This window comes from Eptatretus burgeri, chromosome 14 (genome assembly GCF_056783735.1).
Source record: "Eptatretus burgeri isolate ZD-2024b chromosome 14, Ebu_testis_v1, whole genome shotgun sequence".
In the NCBI taxonomy this organism is placed as follows: Eukaryota; Metazoa; Chordata; class Myxini; order Myxiniformes; family Myxinidae; genus Eptatretus; species Eptatretus burgeri.
In genome coordinates, this window is record NC_140974.1 from 45,607,097 (window position 1) to 45,628,484 (window position 21,388).

The following is a 21,388-nucleotide window of genomic DNA, read 5'->3' on the forward strand; positions in this document are numbered from 1 at the left end:
TCATGAATTTTTAGTCGTCCGCTGCTCTTGCTGTGCCCATGAAAAAATAGCATTCCTTTCCTGCAGTAATTCTCTACGGACTACTGTAGTAGGACCTGTTACGAACTATAGTATGTGAGAGTATTACTCTCATATACTGTAGTTCTAACTGTAGCATTTTTGCCTGGGGTTGAGTACACTTCCAGTCTAGAATCCCTGTTTTTCCCAAAGATGAAGATTTGCTTTTGACGGTGTTGGCTTTCTACAAATTTCTCCTCCAAGTCTTTTTGCATCTGTTTCATCGTGTTGTTTGTGTTTCTCCTCTCGTGGTGCGACATCGCTGCTAGCGGCCTCTCTTCCACTGCACATGGACTTCTGTTTGCCATCTTGGTTTAATGGATTGTGTATAAACACACCTTGTATAAGCAGCAAAATCCATGTCCTGGGATTTATGTTTCACCCTGTTGTTTCAATTGAGTTTATTCGTAAAGTGTGTGCAGGATATTAAGTTATTATGATGCGCTATGTAAACTTACCGTGATAAGGGGCACCAGCCGATCACACTCTGCACCCCTGAACATGCTCTGCCAACCGAAGGTCATTTCATGGTGAAGGGCAAAGCTTCGCAGCACAGAACCATTCATGGCTGTGGTTTGGGTTACGGTAAATAAGTTGCACATTTCAACAATTACTCACAGCACTTACAGCACTTTGAGGTCACTGGATGTGGAAAAATAATATTAAATATTTTGTCCCCATTGGTATTTTATCACCGCCTCCATCTTGTACATGATGTGAACCCATCCCGATTCTGGGTAGACATGATGTTGAAGGTATACTCTATTAATTCCGAGGATGCTCTCGGGTCACAGGCCAGATCAAAGTTCAACTGTGGTCTTGAAAAAAAAACTTTAAATAAAAAAAATTTGATCACATCAGAAATGGTACCCTTGGGCAGAGCGTGAAAGGAGCTTTGAATTTATTTCTCCATCAGCTCTCTTGAGTGCAATAAGGACGTTAAGGGTGATTGGGTGAAGCCTCCTCGATGCGACACAAAGCTCTGTCTCGGGATTTGACCCACGTCTTGGAAACCAGGTGATATACAAACCTAACCCTCAACGTGGTCTCAATTTGAAACTCACACCTGCGAGTGTACGAAATTTTGTTGAAGTTAAAAAAAAACAAAAAAAAAACAAGTCCTTTTGGTGTGCATCCCATGAATATCATTCGTGCACGAGTGAACATAAACATTATGGCCCCATGGGATCTGGTCAGGTGATTGTTAGGTAACGTTTTACTGAAGGGTTAGGATGTTTTTAATTTGTTCAGGGTGCTGGAAGACGGGTCCTCTGGCTGAGAGCCCATCTGATGGATGAGTCCCGCATGAGAAACACCAGGGTGATGGTTGATAGCTTGGTCAGGATTCTAACCCAGGTGACAGCTGCAAGGATATCCAGCCAGCGCACCATGAAGTCTTAAACGTCCACAGCCTAAATACAGACAGGACAGCCCACTTTATGTCCCCGTCAAAATTATGTGTGCGTCATAATGCAGCATCCCTTCTGTCGCTGTTACCATGGCGACAGTTTTGTTGGACTCGACTCCGCAGGGGAGCAAATGTAGGATCAGAAAACTGCACCTATCTTACCTGCAGCAACCCTTACGAGTCGTTAGCCTGGTGCCCCTGGCTCCCTGTTGTATTGTTTAGCGAACATATTGCCCAATTATCATTCGCGAAAGCTCTCTCATAATTAATTTACTATCTTTCCAGTCTCTCGTTCAACTCCGAGGCTTTATTCTCACTCGGCAATTATGCTGAGTCAGCTCAACTCGACCAGGTAAAGGTGAACGATAATTGGCACAGTTTGCGCTTCGATAAATCTTGCTAAATGGGGATGACGGCTCATTTATTGCCGCAGTGTGAATGTGTTTAAGTGTTGGCTGGTGTGCCTTTCCTATCCAAATAATTCCGTTCCCAGGAAACATGCGAACCACCTGGTCGATTCGTTGAGAGTGCAGCGGCTGCTGTTGCGCAGACATAAACCGCACCAAGACAGCAATCTGTGTAACTACTAACTACCTGGTATTCATTGGAACGTCCAAAAAGACCGGACCACTTTTTGATGTCGATGTGCCATACTCTTTACAGATCATTGGTGCTGCCGAAGCAGTTTCTTGGCAAGGGTTGTACTAGTTGGTTTGCCATTGCCTTCCCAGGGTTGTTTGGCCGTATTCTATCCTTTGAATGCTAAGCATCAAGCAAGGAAGCAGCACCAACCATTTTTAAAAGTTTTTGTATGACTCAGCCTGGATTCGAACCATCGACCCCCCCAAACTCTGAGCAGGTGCTCTTCCCATTACTCCATGAGTGCGGTAGGGTGTGCATACCCCCAAGGCTATCCAAAATGATCTGCACTCTCAACAAGCCTGGTGTTAGTTTTGCGGTTATGGTGGCTGGCTTGAGATCTGAGGGTCCTGAGTTTGAGCCCCTGCCGGCCAATGAATTAACAACAGGTGGGGTTGACTCGGCCTGTCATCCTTCCAAGGTCGGCAAAATGAGCACCAGTGTACTGGTAATCAGTGGTACAGAGCTGTGACCTTCACCAATGATGACAAGGTTTCCAAAGGGAAAATGAACCACCAAATGATGTTCGAACCCACCAAATGATTCAGAGGATGTGTTCAACGCATAGACTCCTATAGTGAAGGACTGGAACGTCACGATCTCGGGGTTTGTAACTTGAGTCTGAAGGATTAACTTGAGTCCGGGGCTAAAATGACTTCTCGAAGGGCTAGAGACACGATCTCGGGATCCATATAGGGGTTTTTGAGGACGGCGAGTTCAATAGTATAATTTTCAACACTACCTGAGGTCATCTTCAAGGTCAAAAGGTCATATTTCAAGGTCAAATTACTGAATTTTGGTATTTTTTGCCCATTTTTGTATCTAACTCATAGAGGAAAACTTTTGTAAAGTCTATTACAAAACATGGCATTGTGCACCTACTGCACCTAATTGCTGATTTCTATCATCGTTAACTAATGTATGTTTTGTTTGATTCTCTTTGAGAAACTGTCCAGCTGGTGATCTCACCGGATCTTTGTGTTGTTTCCTGCTTTGGTGACAATATGCCACGTCGTTGCAGCTGCTTTGGTTGTAGAGGAAGCTATGATGGGACGCCTTATGTAAAGGTCATATCCTTCCCAAAAGATCCTGAGGAGAGGGAGAGATGGATATTGGCAATGCCAAGTGAGAAAGAAAACTTGAGGTGCTTAAAGGAGATATATATATTTGTGAGACATTTCAATTGTGATTGGGTGTCAGTTTGGGGTGGCAAACGACCCAAAGAACCCCCATCAATATTTCCTGGAGTACCGAAATCAGCTTGAAGCAGGTGACCTCAGCCCCACGCCCAACATCATCTTCAATGTCAGAATCAAGAGCTAAGAAGATGCAGGCAGCTGATGAGGCTGCAGACAATATCCAAGATTTCAACCACTTCTGTGCTAAAATCAGCTCCTATTTTCCTGGCTTTAACGTCATAAAAGACCAGGAAAACCTTTACCTATCAAGAACTGATGCTACTGGACAAACTGTCAAGCAGTTCTTTCATTTCCAACAAGTTCACTCACCTTTTGGATTTCTATTCTTGAATAGAGTTGAGAAAGATGGCATTGAGGTGCCCAAACGACTTTTTCCTTTGCAGAAGAACAGCCTGCTCTCAAAATGGTCCCAGATTAGATCCATAACTGACCAGGTAAACATCTATGAATGCACGAGCAAGGAAATTCTTCAGCTTGTAATAAGCCAGCTCTGTTGGATGACTGAGGCACACGAGCTTCCTCATTTCACCTTCCTTCTGTCACAGCTGAATCTTATGTTCAAACCTCTTGATCGTCGCCGATTTGATACTGATACTATGATTTTCGCAATGCAGCTTCACAACATATCACCCAGTGATACAAAATGATTCGATGATCCGGCTTAATCATTCTACCATCAACAAAAAAGGTAAAACAGATGCTTGCTAGTCGTCAGCAGGACTCCAACCTCAAAACCTTGTTCGACCAGGTTAAACCACAGCAGCGTTTGGTCAATTTAATGTTTGACGAGGTAAAGCTGGTCGAGACATTGCGATTTTCTGGAGGGCATGTTGTAGGATATGCTCAAAATGCAGCAGCGGGTGGTGAACACGAAATGCTTGCTTCACATGCTATGGTTGTTGAAGTTGCCTGCCATTTCGCTGGTCCACGCTATATTCTACGCATTTTGCCCTGCAAAAAAGTAACTGCCGATCAGTTGAAGGAACTCCTTATCGAAGCTGCATCAGCTGTAGTTGGTGCTGGCGGTACTGTGATTTATTTGATATGTGACAATTGCAATACCAACTGCAGTGTTTATTCAAAACTTGGAGGACTAGGAAGTTGCCAAGTTCTGTCAATTCAAGAGCAATCGATGTTCTTTGTGTACGACTACGTGCACATCTTCAAAAATGTTCGCAACAACTGGATTACTGTTGATGGCAAGACACTCTCATTTGTCGTAGATGGTAATGAGTACAAAGCTTACTGGAGTGATATTCAGAAGGTTTATGAGATCGACCGGGCTACTCCTATTCGCTTAACCAAGCTGACGCACACCGCTGTTTTCCCCAAGCCCCTTCAACGCCAGAGCGTACCATTGGTATGCCAAGTGCTCAATGACAAGACTGTCACTGCTTTAAAGACGTTCAAGGATTCCCTGGGCATCAGTGAAGGCACAATCATCCTCACCCAGATAATGAGTGAGTGGTTCAAGATGATGAACGTGAAAGACCGTTTCTCAGCTATCCATCTGTGCGACGAATCCAGAAAGCCTTGGACAGCAGACTGTACAAGTTTCACTAGGCTGGAGCAGGCCTGCCAAATTATATCTACCTGCGCATGGCAAGGAGGTGGTGGTCGTAAGTTCAAGCTAACTCAGCAAACTGCTGAAGCCTTCACTGTGTCCACACGTAATAATGTGGATGCTGCCAAATTGCTTCTGGCAGAGAAAGACTTTGACTACGTTCTTCCTGCAATATATGCAGATGAAGCCTTGGAAAAGTTTTTCGGCCAAGCCAGGCAAAGAAGCGGTGGAAACTTCTACATTAACGTAGTTGACATTATGGCTGCAGCTAAAATTGTAAATTTGCAAACACTCATGAAGCATGATATTATGCCCGAATCTAGTTCTCGTGTGATTGATTGCGACAAGAACTGTACAAGCTCCATAAATCCAGATGAGCGAAGTGAACTCATTGACGAGATTACTCCTCAAGTCACTCAGGATCTCTTGGGGTCTGACGATGCCCTTAAGCATAAAGTAGTTTATTTGGCCGGATACCTTGTTCATAAATATGGCGATAGCACTAGTATGGAGGAGATCATTGATGATGAAGATGGTAACGAGGTGTCATCTGAGTTTCTAGATAATTTGAATAGAGGTGGATTGAGTGTGCCGACTATGTCAACCCTCTTTTTTGTACATAATGCCTATTATTTGTATGACAAGACTAAAATGCGTTGCCGATTTCATTTTGCTGAGCTGTTATCCTCTGTAGATGCACCTTTAGCTAGTAGTAATGCTGCATGTACTACTTTAGCTAACATTCTATTGAAAGCTCATGTCTTCAATGTAAGTGACAAAGAAAAAGCTTTGGGATGCCTCAGGAGGCAAGGAAAGCTCTCCAACTAGTGATTGACATCGACATAGTTGTAATAGGCATAGTGTTGTGACATGCATATAATGTTTATGTAATACAATATATGACAATAAATATCAAAGTTTGACAGCTCTACACACTTGCATCTTATTACAATCAGCCATCTCACCGTTTATGAGTTAGACACAAAAACGGGCAAAAAATACCAAAATTCAGTAATTTGACCATGAAATGCGACCTTTTGACCTTGAAGATGACCTCAGGTGGTGTTGAAAATGACACTATTGAAATCGCCGTCCTCAAAAACCCCTATATGGATCCCGAGATCGTGTCTCTAGCCCTTCTAGAAGTCATTTTATCCCCGGACTCAAGTTAATCCTTCAGACTCAAGTTACAAACCCCGAGCATGGGAGGTTCCAGTCCTTCTCTAGAGGAGTCTATTGTTCAAGGTGTTCCAAAAACACATGGACAACTTTGGTTGTTAATAGTGTTGAGGGCCGGGGGTCGGTGGCGAGAATGACCGCTAGGTGGGGAAAGTTACGCCGTCTCCCACCAGACTCCCCGGAATCGTAGGCCGTCGTTCTCAGATAACTCAGTGAGCCGGCGGATCGCTGAACCGACCGTGGACGCCAATATCTCAACCGCGTAGCGTAGGGTCTTTTTGTGTAGAATCAATTTACCTAATTAACCACGCGATTTCGACTACTGGGGAACCATGCCCTTGGCACGTCTTGCTCGAACCGGGTCACTCTACCGACTGCGGGAGAGTTCCAACTTCTGACTACCAACTCCGGTTCGGATGCAGTCGAGCGGAAACTGCCAAAGCTGTGCCGGCTGGGATGAACGGATTATCGGGTATAAAAACCCGGCTAAAACACAGATCCGAACCATGCTGGACCAATGAAAGAAAGGACGGAAATGAACTGGGAACATTTCTGCAGTAATTAATTTACAATAAAGAAGACACAGAGCAAGACTTATCACGGAATATACTGGTGTGAATTTACAATGTTCAAGAACTCTTATACAGTTTTTACTTACAAGACGGGCCCACACACTCAGATGATTTATTAAAAGACCCCCGCAGCCAGAGAGGGAGAGACGAGCTGGGGGTCGCAGTTCGCTTGGGTACCTGCACGTTGAAGGGAGGGAGTGCTCCCTGGTGCGGCACCAGCTAATGGCCATGCGGCTCGGCCCACAGTCACACGCGTGGGACTCGTGCCCGTGGAGGAACCCCAGCGGAGCAGTCGGAGTCCCAGGGCGGAGATCAGGGTCACGGACGGGACCCAGGAAAACTCCAACGAACGCCAGCCAAATGCAGAACTCCAGCTTAAACCACACGACACACCAACCAACGCACTCCTCCAACAAACTCTCACTCTTGAAACTCTCTCCACAGAACTCCTCTTGCACTGAGGATGGTGTCATCATTTTATGGACCTCCCCGAACGGGGCAGGGGCTCGGTGAAACAGACGTCACCGTCCGCCCTGATTGGACGGGACTTGCATGGGTCCGCCCTTTACTGGGCAGGGCCTCGGCCAGGCACCGGCGAGGCCCGCCCCCTCCACACGTGTGGACTCGACAAGAAAGAATTGGAGCGCTTAGAGAAGCCGAATAGGAACTGCGGACTGGACGTTTTTTCCCCGTATGCTGTGGCCAGTGAGGCGAGGGGTGAAAAGACTGGAAGGTACCGTGGTTGGTTGTTGGTTTGTTTGTTGGATGGTCTGTTGGATGATCGTTGGAGGGTTTGTTGGATGATCGTTGGAATATGTGTTTGTTGGATGGTTTGTTGGATGGTCTGTTGGATGATCGTTGGAATATGTGTTTGTTGGATGGTTTGTTGGATGGTCTGTTGGATGATCGTTGGAGGGTTTGTTGGATGGTTTGTTGGATTGTTTGTTGGAGGGTTTGTTGGATGGTTTGTTAGATTGTTTGTTGGAGGGTTTGTTGGATGGTTGTTCGATGGTTTGTTGGATGGTTTGTTGGATAATCGTTGGATGGTTTGTTGGATGGTTGTTAGATGGTTTGTTGGATGGTTTGTTGGATGGTTTGTTGGATGGTTGTTAGATTGTTTGTTGGATGGTTTGTTAGATTGTTTGTTGGATGGTTTGTTAGATGGTTTGTTAGATTGTTTGCTGGATGGTTTGTTCGATTGTTTGTTGGATGGTTTGTTAGATTGTTTGTTGGATGATCGTTGGAGAGTTTTTTGGATGGTTTGTTGGATGGTTTGTTGGATGGTTTGTTGGATTGTTTGTTGGATGGTTTGTTGGATGGTTTGTTGGATGGTTTGTTGGATGGTTGTTAGATTGTTTGTTGGATGGTTTGTTAGATTGTTTGTTGGATGGTTTGTTCGATTGTTTGTTAGATTGTTTGCTGGATGGTTTGTTCGATTGTTTGTTGCATGGTTTGTTAGATTGTTTGTTGGATGATCGTTGGAGGGTTTTTTGGATGGTTTGTTGGGTGGTTTGTTGGATGGTTTGTTGGATGATCGTTGGAGGGTTCGTTGGAGGGTTTGTTGGAGGGTTCGTTGGATGGTTTGTTGGATGGTTTGTTGGATGGTTTGTTGGATGGTTTGTTGGATGATCGTTGGAGGGTTCGTTGCATGGTTTGTTGGATGAAATAACCTACCTAAAAGAAATCGCAATGCACACCTTTGATTCTCCCACTAGACTAAAGGAATGGACCTGTCTCGCATGTACTTAACGGAATAACTGACTCTTAGTGGGGCAACTTAGCTAAATATAGCATAACAATTGTGCATTTTGTGGGGAAAGCACCAAATTTTGCACACTAGTAGCCTATCATATTATGAACAGATTTGGATATTGGGCCATCTAAAAATTTTTGATGGTAGTGGAAAATGGCTGCCACAGCCATCAGCGGCTGAATTTGAGATGGCCCAATATCCAAATCTGTTAATAATATGATAAGCTACTAGTGTGCCAAATTTGGTGCTTTCCTCACAAAATGCACAATTGTTATGCTAAGTTGCCCCACTCACTATCTTGGGACATCTGTATGTTTGAATGCATATGGTTTCCAGATCCATAACACAACAATATATTTAGTACCACAAATGATACAATGATACCCTTTGGTTTATATGATACAGAAACTCATAACGATTTATTTACTTTCAGGTCTGGTGGTTTCATGTAAAAGAAAATGGCGACTCAAATGATTCATGAAGATGAGATTCAACACGTAAGTTCAGAGTAATTTCCGTACAAGGAAGGAATCCGCCATCGTGGACGAGTATCAGAGAGTGGTACAAGAGGTTTAAGGAAACTGGAAGTTGTCAGAAACAGAAAAGTACCGGTCGACCAAGCACAAGTGCAGCAGACGTTGAACGAGTGTGTGAATAATTTCAACAAAGTCCCAGAAAAATCAATCCCACACTCATCTAGAGAACTGGGACTACCAACTACCACTGTACACAGGATTTTGTATCAAACACTGAAGCTTTATGCCTATAAGGTGCAGATTCTACAGGAACTCAAACGAAATGATGGACCCAAACACAAGGTGTTCGCCTTGGAAATGCTCACTCACATAGGGGATGCTGAAGATTATCTGAAAAAGGTCATGTTCACAGACGAAGCTTGCTTTCATGTATCGGGAAAGGTAAACTGGCACAATGTGAGGATCTGGGGCTCTTAAAACTCCCATGTGGTCATTGGATGCATATGCGATAGTCCAAAGGTCAATGTGTGGTGTGGCCTTTTCCATGACCACTTGGTGGGTCCGTTTTTCTTTGCAGATCACACAATAACCTCAAAAATGTAAATGACTGCGTTAGAAGGATTCACCTTCCCACAGATTGAAGACCTGCAACCCAATATCATTTCTCAACAGGATGGCGCTACCCCTCATTGGACCTTAATCGAGCCATCCTGAATGAAAAAAATTGCCAGGTTGCCTGATTGGCTGAGAAGGACCAACCGTCTGGCCCCCACGATCACCAGACATAACCCCCCTTGATGTTTTTTTCTGTTGGGGTTTGTCAACGATGGCTACAACACCAAGGTGGCAAATCTGCAGGATCTTCGTTCTCGGATCACAGCTGCATGCACACTGGTGGATGCACACAAGCTGAGCCGAACATGGCAAGAACTCGTGGACTGCCTTGATGGTCTGCGTGTGACAAACGGAGCTCACATTGAAGTGTATTGATGGAATGCACAAAACTTTATGAGTTTCTGAGTCATATAAAGCAAGGGGTGTCATTGTATTATTTGTGGTTCAAAATATATTGTTGCAGACCCAGGGTCGCGGGGGTACTATAAGGGTGGGGGCTATCCTGGGTTCTCCCCGGACTCACCGTAAATCACAGACAATTGCACACGAAGAACTTCGTGTCGTGGCAGGTCGCGAAACGACGACAAATGCCAATAGCTTGACCACATGACTTAGGGTCCTACGTCTGACACTGTTTTCCTTGGAATATGTGATCTCCTTATTGGGGAATTACACCCTCGGCAATTATGCTATTATCTTTAATAAATCATGATTAATGCGGCCGAGCTTTCCGCTAGCACAATGCCGAACTGATACGAGAGTCCATTAGAGAGAAATTATAACCTCCCGGCTAATCAACACACGGACATTGCTGGACCAATGGAAGAATGGACAACCACAGGCAGATTGGAAATATAACAAGAATAATTTATTCACAATAAGCGATGAGGGGTACGAGAAGGACAGAGGGGAACTTAAGGGCTTTAATGGCATCAAAGGGAATCCGGGGCAGGAAAAGGGGAAATGCAATAAAAAGAGTGTAATCAAGATGTATATTTATAAAAAATAAAAGGACAGCAAATGTACAAGTTGCAGACTTAACCTATGCCTTACCTCCCGACTGACAAAACAGGGGACCCATCACATCACACACACATGGGGAGACAAATTGGGACTGGTACGTATGTAACCGTCACCCTCCCCAACTTGGTACCACTCTCCAAAATGGCCCGGACACTGCTCTCCACCAATGAGAGTCCACCAGCTCCTTTGGGAGCACAAACCAACACATCCAGGGCCAGGGAAGAAACGAGTGTGACGACCCAGGCAGAGAGAGAACGAGTTCGTGCCACGACCAGAACCCCAACAGCTCGAGGCAAAATAAGAAAGAGACTTCAACAACCAGGACCAAAGTAGCTCGGGGACAACAACAGAGACCGAATCAGCGTGCAGAGCGCAGCTTTATAGCCCTGGGGGCAGGCGGGGCCAAAGAGCCGCACGGCAGATCCCTCGAGGTGGCCTGGGACCAGCCATTGGGCCACTGCAGATCCCACGAGCCGGCCCCATGCCAGCCATTGGAGGATTCCTCCACAGCCCTGCTTATTCTGCCGCCTGGCCGATATTCAGTCATTTGGTTATTCCAGCTGTCGTCATGAACAGAACTCGACACTTAATATGGGGGGAAATACCTTCTACTCCCATGCTCCTGAGACGAACCCCAAACGTCCAACAATGTTCATGGCATAAAGCCAGGCAATGGACAATCATTTCAGGAAGGCTGGGTCGTGTCGTGGTTCGTTTGCCAATCATTTTTGGGGGAGGGGAATAAACGGGGCTTCAGGAAACAAAATACAGTACAGGGGAAGATGGCAATAAATTACATTACAAGGTAACGTCATCACGCGCCGATGTCTCTATTCTCCAAACGGGTTGACAGGGGACGCTAACTACCCAACCCAACGCATTTAATTACATAATAACCCCAATAGGGAAGACACTATTTTTAACGTTCATAACGGACACAATTATTCTAAAAGTCTACGTGCTGTGTGCGTTTCAATCTCAGCATGCGGTTTATAAAACCACAACATTAGCTCCTTCCCTTTCCCAGACTCGTCGTGAGTCATACACAAACTTGACCCGGAGCCTGGGACAGCCAATTTACCATCCCCGTGTGTCCTACATGTTGTTATACAAAGTATAATATTGTTATACAAAGATGTAATTACCCCCTAGTACCGACTTAGCTTGTTGTCTTAACACTATCCTCCGTGTATGAGACAATTTAAATGAGACGTGTCCCACCTAATGCGTTGGGAGTTACCTAACTGACTCACACGACAACCAGATGTAACACCGAAATTGCCGGAATTTTGAAATTAAAACACGTAACCGGTGGGCTTTAAAATTCTTAACAACTATGTATATCCAACAACCATAAAATATTTAGAAAATCTGACCCAGGACCTGATGGAAAAGAAAAAAACAAAACACAAAAGCAAACATTGTTTGTGCTGGAGGAAGACACCTGCTTGCCATCGTCACCATTTCTTCCTCTTGCTCATCTTCAGGCTGGAGGCCCTGCCAACAAAAACCGGCAGGCAGGTCATTTTGGGGTGGCCTTTCTAAAACAACGAACATCTTCCTCCTCCGAGCTGCTGTACAGGACAGTTCTTGGTGGTAGGGAGAACACGGCCACTATAATAAGGTGGTCCAATAAAGTAGATGAGCAAGGTAAGTGAGCCACAGGCCACAGAAAAAGTTGTCTAACAAGGTGTATGGGCAACTCCAAGTTGATGTGCAAGACTGCAAGGAGATATCAGCAAGGGGGTCGATGCAAGGCGGCGAGGTGAGTCTTGCAAGACATCCAGCAATGTCTCCTGGATCCTGGACAGATGGACTGAACGAAAGCACAGGGAAAAATATCTCACGGTACGGAAAACAAAAAGGAAACCCAGGTAATGCAATGTACACAAGCACCAGGTCTGACCAACACAGTCAGCCGGTCCCTGGTGTGCACATGCCTGGGGCAATGGTGGTGATGTCGGAGTTGTGAACTCGAGGTCGGCCCTACTCGTCCACACACACCCAGCGTCTCCTCCACGAACACAACTGAAATTCGTCCCTACATTCTGTCTCCTACGTCTTGTCTCCAAATAACCAAATTCCTACCCAATCCCTCAAGATTCCTCGTGGAAGGAAAAGGCAGAATTACATAAAATGTTTCGAACACAAATGGCCCATCTTCATGTTCCTCTCACCTGGAGGGCAAGTCCCATGGCCGGTGATCATCCCAGCTTTGGGTGGTGCGAAGGGGTGTACATTAATCCTAACTATGCCAACATTCTTACACATTTGAACTGTTCCTGGGGTTACACCCTGCCAATAGGCCTTCATTAAACTATGGAGTTCTAAAAACCCAAATTCCCACAAATTTTCCTTCTGTGCTCTTGGACAACTTTGTGGCTTGGTAGTGTGGCTTCACTGGCCAGTTTGCCCAAATGTGCACTCCCATGACACCACCTTACGCTGGAGCGGCCTCTGAGCTTACCTGCTCCTCACCCTAATATGGGGTGTGCCCTCACTGGCACTCCTTCCTCGATGCCCACATGGCATTTTGGTGCCCTGGATCCTGCTGCTTGGGCACCCAAGCCCATTGACCAACACTACACTGGCATGCCAGACCCCTCTCCTTGAGTACCTGCACCCACTACACACTGAACATTAAACCGGCCCCTTGGGCCCTACCTATGGCCTCACCTGGCTGACGAGCTTACCAGCGCTTGAGGTGCCTTGAGGTGAGCACACATTTTTGAGCCACACTCCCAGTCAGTCCATTATCTCCTGCACCCTGCAAATATATTTTTCTCATTCTCATTTCCATTCTCAAACACTCTGCATCATCTAACTACGTGATTTGTCGAACTAGCTCATGTTCCCCGTCATCCGTCACACTAACTTAGCACGTTCCCTTTAACTCCCTCTAAACTCTCTACGTCCCCACTACAGGTTCCATGTCCCTACTGTGTCTCTCTAGATCCCTATCATTTATCCTAGCCCTCCCTCTGGCAAGTGCTTCGGTGACCCCTTGGAGGAAACCATTCCTGGCACCTCCATGTGGTCCGCACAATGCCAACTCCCTAAGGCAAGTGCTCATTTGCCCCGAATGGAGGTACCCATTGCTGGCACCCCCATGCAGGCTTCATTTGCACTTCTCCACCGCAAAAGTCTACGTGCTGTGTGCGTTTCAATTTTAGCATGCGGTTTATAAACCAGCAACAATATTAACAACCAATTGTCCGGGTCTTTTTGGAACACCCTGTAGTATTTATGATGTAAGCTGTTAATGAACCAATCAGAAAATAAATTATTTCATTTAATCAGTTAACGATTGGATAGGCAAGATTGAGTACTCATCTCTGAGAGCTGTCTCTCCTGAGTTTGAATCTCAGTCCAGCTGTAAACTGTCAACCTGGTGTTTCACTTGCACGGCGATATTATGTCAATGTGTGTGCTATCCATCGGATGAGCATTAATCTGGAGAACCTACCTGCCAGCTCTGATTGTTTGTACACCTTGAAGATGTCACAGTGTCTTCCGTGGAGTTGGGGAGGAATCGCCGGCATTCTCAGAAAATTACAAGTTCCTGCCATCCGCAGTCGAACATCAGGCTGAGCCAGTCAGTTTTTGGAAGACTTGGACAAGAAACTTCCTCCTTTGATGACCAAACAAGAAGATGGGAATTGTTGGCGCTGTTATAGGTCAAGTAGATCAAGATTATATCACCTCATGGCTTTGTTCTTCCAGCTTAGTAACTACAAAAGAGACTTCATATTGGATTGCGTTCCTGAGTAATGATCTCACATGGTCAGTCAGTGCCTCGTACATTTTCTCCCTTCCTCAATGTAATGTAACTGATCATATTCAAACTCCTTTGTTGCCTCTTTTACCCATTTTTACATCCATCAACGAAGGTGGATGGGAGGTTATGTCTTCACCCGTCTGTTTGTCTGTCTGCCTGTGAGCAGGATATCTCAAAAAGTTGCGAACGAGTTCTGACAAAACTTGGCGGATGAATTGGTTGGGTGACAAGAACAAGCCAATTCGATTTTGGTTTAGGTTTGGGTTCAGATCCGACCTATCGGTGGGATACAAAACGTAAACTGTTGGTCTGGCAGAGGTATGCGCTTGACCGATCGCCGTTCTCGTTTTGTCTGGAACCCTTGCTCACCTCTCCCTCTATGCTGAATTGTTGACACAGTGACCTCTTGCCCTGTGTTATATTGTTCTTCACTGGGACTATATCTTCGTAAAATAAAAATTAAAAAACAACTCTATTACAAGCAATGGCTTGGACCCAGCTGAGGTTTTCTATATCAGTTAGGATGGTGCTTGATGGCTGCTGATTAAAGACATGACCACAGTTCTATAATGTTGTTATACAAAGGTTTTTTCCCACGTTTCATGACTGCCCACCTCTCAGAAAACCTGAATATGGAAAGTGCTATCATTGCCCGTTGGTGTTTATTTTACAGCAGGTTATCTCTGATAGCAAAGGTGGAGGGAGAGGCTGCTATCAGCTCCGATTATATTGAGAACAAGTTGAAGCCACTCTGAAATCTTCACGTACGAACTCGCTATCTGGCAACTCCAACGACTTAAGATGCCCTGCAGACTCTAATGATGAATCCCTGATGTCAGATCCAACTATTCAAGATTTCAGAACTGTCATAGGTTTTCTGCATTTGGCTTCGGGACATACAGTGTCAGGTACAAGGCAAGTGATCAGTGAGCATTCCACTGTGAACAAAGCACGTTTCCACAAACGGCACAAACATGGATCCACTTCCGGTGAAACTCCAAAAATCCAGGCTCACTGCTTAAATCCACTCCTATTTTTTCTCACCTGTAGAACCGACTTCTTCCGTCTGTTCAATCTCATTCTTCCCGCAGGGTTTTTTTAAGAGAGGTGTTCACTTCCTCTTATGACATTGTCTGCCTTCATTATCCCTCCACAATCCCACCCCACCCTTTCCAGGTTATTGTGTTTTCTCCCCTTTATCTCTACCCTCCTTTCAGTTTTTTTGTTGCATTGCTCGTTGTAGTGAATCTCAGCATTGTTATCTGCACAAGCTCAAAGACAAGGGCATTTGATAGTTGAGATAAAGGGCAATAGATGGCTAAAAATATGGTGCCATACAATGATGTATGAAATAGATATGGAACTGAATGAACAATCGGGGGGGGGTGTGGGTAAATGGGGGCATCACAAGTGAATAGTTTTGATTGGTATGGTCACCAAAAAGCAAAGAACGAAAAAACATTTGTAACATATTGTGAGCAGGGAAAGTGTTCTTAAGGGGCCGTTCAAAAATTACATAACTATTTTTGACAAGATCTGACACCCCCCCCCCATCCCCTCCTTCCACCTTCCTGTAACACTCTGAAATGCTTCAACATACACACCCAAAGATGTCACATAACACTAGAAGGCTGTCCCCCTCCCTCCACTCCAGGGGTGCTGGGTTGACAATAATTAAGTAGTCCTGATGCCAGGTGTTATCTGATATGGGGTACCTCTTTTCCCGCTGTTGTATCATTAAATGTGAACAAATCAGGTGTGGATGCAAATTTCTCAAATATCATAATGGCTTGAAGGGTGATAAAAATAAATAACAATGTTGCCAATTAAACTTGATTGATAATTTGTCCAAACAAAAGGAGAAAGAGATGATTACGAAAAGTTACGTAAGGAACTGAAAGACAGAAAGGCAAACGGTCAGGAGAACCTGTTTATTCGGAATGGACAGATAATACAGGGAATTTTTTCATCACCTAGAAGAGAACTTCATGGGTTTCCCATTCATGGGGTGAAGGAACCACCAAGAAGAGAACTACAGAAGGACTGCACACATACCAGCACCAAGTGACTCACAATGGAGATGCACAAAGTGAATCGCAAATTGCGTCTGTTTTAGTCTGTTGCGTCTGTCTGACCCCGGTGTGTACCCCGGTCAGAATAGGTACACCGTATCCCTGAGTGTCGTAAAGGCGACTAAAAGGGTTGGCGTCAGGAAGGGCATCCGGCCATAAAAAAAAACATCGCCTCAAAAGGAAACCATGATGAGTACAACTGATGGGCAGGGTACAGCCCGAAGTACCCTGTGGGGGTCCTCAACCCCTCTCGGTAAAACTCAAGGTGGGGAACCCGATCGAAGCAAGGGAGGAAATTTTTCCATTTATGATGACCAATCGTCTGATGACCCACGTGGAGATCGGTTTCTGAGGTTTGGTACATGGAATGTAGGGACAATGACAGGGAGATCTGGAGAAGTGGTTGAAACATTGGTCAGAAGAAGAGTGGACATATGTTGTGTGCAGGAGACACGGTGGAAGGGAAGTGGTGTGAGAATGGTGAAGGGAAGGCAGGGGCAGAAGTACAAGTTTATGTGGCAAGGGTGCCCGGAAGGCGTGCATGGTGTTGGTGTCATGTTTTCTGAGGAGTTTGTAGACAGTGTAGTGAGTGTGACTCGAGTGAGTGAAAGGTTGATGATGGTGAGAATTGTGATCGGAAATCTCTTGGTGAACGTCATCTCGGGATATGCCCCGCAGGTCGGTCGAAGCGATGAAGAGAAGAACATGTTCTGGTGTGCGATGGAGAAGTTGATGGAAAATGTGAAAGATGAGGAAGTTGTTGTGGTTGGAGGAGACTTGAATGGACATGTGGGAAGGAGTCCAGACGGTTTTGAGGGAGTCCATGGGGGTTATGGATATAGTGTGAGAAATGGAGAAGGTGAAAGGATCTTGGAGTTTGCTGATGGAGCTGATTTGTTGCTCTGTAATACTCAATTCCAGAAAGCGAATAATAAGCTTATTACATACACGTCAGGTGGGTTGACGACAACCATTGACTACCTGATGGTGCGTCAGCGAGATAGGGGAAACCTCCGGGACACAAAGGTGATCCCAGGGGAGGAGACTGTTTCGCAGCACCACCTGGTTGTCTGCGATATAAGGGTGAAAGGTGCGCGGAGAATTCGGCGGGTGAAGTACCAGCCGAGGATGAAGGTGTGGAGGTTGAAAGAGGCGACAGTGAAGGAAGCATTAAGAGAGAGGCTGAGTATGGTTGAAGATGATGTGGTTGAACTTGAAAGTGGTTGGATGTCAATGAAAGATAGTCTATTGGGAGCCGTTGGTGAGGTATGTGGATGGACAAAAGGACCACTGAGGCACTCGGAAACATGGTGGTGGGATGATGAAGTTTGGAAGACGATTGAAGAGAAGAGGAAGAAGTTCAAGGAATGGCAAAAGGCGAAGGATACCGTTGAAGAAGAGGCTGCACATGAAAGTTATAAGGAAGCCAAGAAGGCTGCAAAGTAAGAGGTAGCAAAGGCGCAGGAGGCCCAGAGGAAAATGTTTGGAGAACGCTTGGATTCGGAGGAGGGTAAGAGAGCGGTATTCAGGATTGCAAAGCAGATAGCGAGAGAGAGATTTGATGTGACGGGGGTGAGTTGCTTGAAGGATGAAGTGGGACAAATTGTTGTGGACTCAGATGGAATTAAAGGAAGATGGAAGAGATATATGGAAAGGCTGTTGAATGTAGAAAATGAATGGGATAGAAACATCGAGAGTAACCCAGTTTTAGGACCAGCAGAGAAGATAACTGAGAAGGAAGTCGAGGAAGCTATAAGAGCAATGAAGAGTAGAAAAGCAGGAGGGCCGACGGGAGTTGTGGGAGATATGTTGAAGGCAGCGGGAAGTTGGGGTGTGAAGAGAATGACAGAGATCTGTAATCTGGTGGTGAAAGAAGGCCGCATTCCAGTGGATTGGGAACCGGGTACCCTCGTCCCTCTGTACAAGGGGAAAGGTGACCCTCTGGACTGTGGCTCCTATAGAACAATAAAGTTATTGGAGCATGGAATGAAGGTATTGGAAAGGGTGTTGGAGAAGAGGATAAGGAAGAAGGTAAAGATTGACGAAATGCAGTTTGGATTTATGCCAGGAAGAGGAACGACAGATGCAATTTTTATTGTAAGGCAGTTGCAGGAGAAGTACATGGAGAAGAGGAAGAAGTTGTTTTTTGGGTTTGTTGATCTGGAGAAAGCATTTGATAGGGTTCCACGTGAAGTTATGACATGGGCATTGAGGAAGTTAGGAGTGGAGGAATGGTTGATCAGAGTAGTGATGGCCATGTACGAGAGAGCGCGCACAGCTGTAAGGACGAAGGATGGGAACAGTGGTGAGTTTGAGGTGAGGGTCGGAGTGCACCAGGGGTCGGTACTAAGTCCACTTCTATTTGTAGTTGTGATGGAGGTGCTGGCTCGGAGGGTAAAGGAGGGTTTACCGTGGGAGCTGCTGTATGCAGATGATCTGGTGTTGATTGCAGAGAGTATGGATGGACTGAAGGAGAAGATGAACAAGTGGAAGGAATGTATGGAGGCAAAAGGTTTGAAGGTGAATATCGGAAAGACGAAGGTGATGGCAAGTGGTAAAGCATGTGGTGAGGTGGAAAGGACTGGGAAGTGGCCGTGTGCTGTGTGCAGGAAGGGTGTCGGAGTGAACTCCATTCAGTGTACAATGTGTGATGAATGGGTTCATCGAAAATGTAGTGGGGTGAGAGGGTCATTAACCAGTGTGGCAGCTACATTCAAGTGTAAGGTGTGCATCGAGGGAGCAGCAGATGAAGGAATTGTTGAGTTGGATCTTGGAGGTGGTGTGAAGCTGGAAGGGGTGAAAACATTTTGCTATCTCCGCGACATGCTGAATGGAGAAGGTGGATCAGACTCTTCGACGGTTGCTGGAGTGAGATGTGCATAGAAGAAGTTTCGGGAACTGAGTGGCGTGCTGACAAAGAGGGGAGTGTCGTTGAAGTTGAAGGGAAAGGTGGATGCTACATGTGTGAGGAGTACGATGATTTATGGGTGTGAGACATGGGTACTGAACATGGAGCAGCAACAAAGGCTGGAAAGGGTGGAAATGCGAATGGTTCGGTGGATGTGTGGAGTATCGTTGAGAGAGAGGAAGACAAATGATGACTTGCGGAAGATGATGGGAATAAAGTCTGTGATGGAGGTTGTGAAGAGAAACAGGTTGAGATGGTTGGGTCATGTGTTGAGGAAGGATGAAAGTGACTGGGTGAGAGGAGTGATGGAAATGAGTGTAGTCGGAAGTAGAGGACGGGGAAGACCGAGAAAAACTTGGCTAAATGTGGTGGAAGAGGAAATGTGGGCAAGGGGATTAAGAAGGGGAGATGCAGAAAACAGGGTAAAGTTGGGAAGATTGTCATGGGGCCCACAAGGCTGACCCCCGCTTTAGCGGGGAAAATGGCCTTTAAATGCATGTGTGTGTGTGTGTGTGTGTGTGTGTGTGTGTGTGTGTGTGTGTGTGTGTGTGTGTGTGTGTGTGTGTGTGTGTGTGTGTGTGTGTGTGTGTGTGTGTGTGTGTGTGTGTGTGTGTGTGTGTGTGTGTTAGTGCAGTACCGTGTCATGAGCAAGATGTTGATGTTAATTATTTGCAAACTATCATTTTATGAGAACAACAAAATTTAAATATGCATTTCAATAAAATGGACATTATCAAAGCTTTTGGACTTGCACTCCCTAAGGATAAAACTGCAAGCGGATGAAGAAGAAGCTCCAAACTCTCCCAAAATGTAATGTCCTCAACGTTGATTGGTTGAGAGAAAGAAAGGATGGGATTACCTGACTGGTAGAACCAGAGACCATCATAAATAATGAGTAGGCAGAACAGAAATGATGTCATGAATAATTCATCCATCCATCCATTGGGACCATACTCTGTGCAGAGCGTTGGTGCTGCCAAAGCAGTCTCCTTGGCTATTGGGCACAATCCGGGGCGGGTCGCCACTCCGACACAGGATACCAGCAAACTGGCACTCATTTTGCCGACCTCGGAAAGATGACAGGTCGAGTCAACCCCACCTGGTATTAATTCAACAGCTGAGCAGGATTTGAACTCAGGACCCTCAGATCCCAAGCCCACCACCCTAACCATTAAGCCAGCACCAGGCATGTCTTTGAAGAAAGAAAGAATTGTCCGAAAAAGAAAGACAGAAAATCATGAATAATGAGTCGGTGGAGGTGAATCACCAAAGTACCACGGAAACATTATGCTAATTAGCTGAAGGCTACTTGGGGGGGGGGTGGTTTTCATGATGACTCAACTGACTGTGCTCGAGTTGTCACACAGTCAAGCCATCATATTCAAAATTGACATGAATATAAATATATTGGTTGACATCAGGTCAACCAATCCCATTCTTTGAAGACAGAAAGAATTTGTCTGAACTTTATATCTATTTTGAATATGATGGTTTGACTGTAAGTGCGACAACTCTACCACAGTTGGTTGAATCATCATGAAAACCACCACCCCCTTTCTTTGACTGTGCCTATTTCTCCTATTTCTCCTATCTCCTCCTATCCTAAATGACCTATTTCTCCATTAACACTTATGGCAACCAACGAGGTTTAGAGATGGACAAGCTCCCAGCCTCCTGGACTTGGTGTTGACTCATAAGGAAGAGGTCATATCCGTGATGGAAATTGGTCCACCCTTGGGCATGAGCGATCACGTGACATTATTTCAGATAACAGTCGAATCACAGAATGAGGAGAAGGTACTAACCAGGTACTACCAAGCAGATTATGACAAGATGAGACGAAAGTTGAGAGAGGTTGACTGGGAGCAAGAACGACTACATACCACTGGAATAAAGACATGGGGTGTATTTGAAGATACAATTCAGACTTGTGTGGAGGACTGCATCCCCTTGTGAAAGAAATTGATGAGGAAACGTCCACAGTGGAAGAACAAAGCAGCTCTTGAGGCAGGAAAGGAGAAACGAAGGTGCTGGGCCAGATATCTAAATTGCAGAAACAAGGAAAGCAAAGATGGATGGGAGGACTACATGAAAGCTAGAAACATAGCAACCTCAACAATTAGACAAACTAAAGCAGAATTTGAG

At 45.4% G+C, this 21,388-nt stretch overlaps 1 long non-coding RNA gene across 3 annotated transcripts in view; it reads right to left on the reverse strand.

Moving 5' to 3' along the window:
• The window catches only part of LOC147013079 (uncharacterized), an 83,013-nt gene that overhangs the window by 8,157 nt on the left and 53,468 nt on the right, over window positions 1-21,388 (reverse strand). For all 3 annotated transcript variants that reach the window (XR_015051187.1, XR_015051185.1, XR_015051184.1), the window contains 2 exons: window positions 3,074-3,193; window positions 516-625 (listed from right to left, as the gene is read on the reverse strand). This is a non-coding gene — a long non-coding RNA (uncharacterized LOC147013079). The remainder of the gene's footprint in view (window positions 1-515; window positions 626-3,073; window positions 3,194-21,388) is intronic.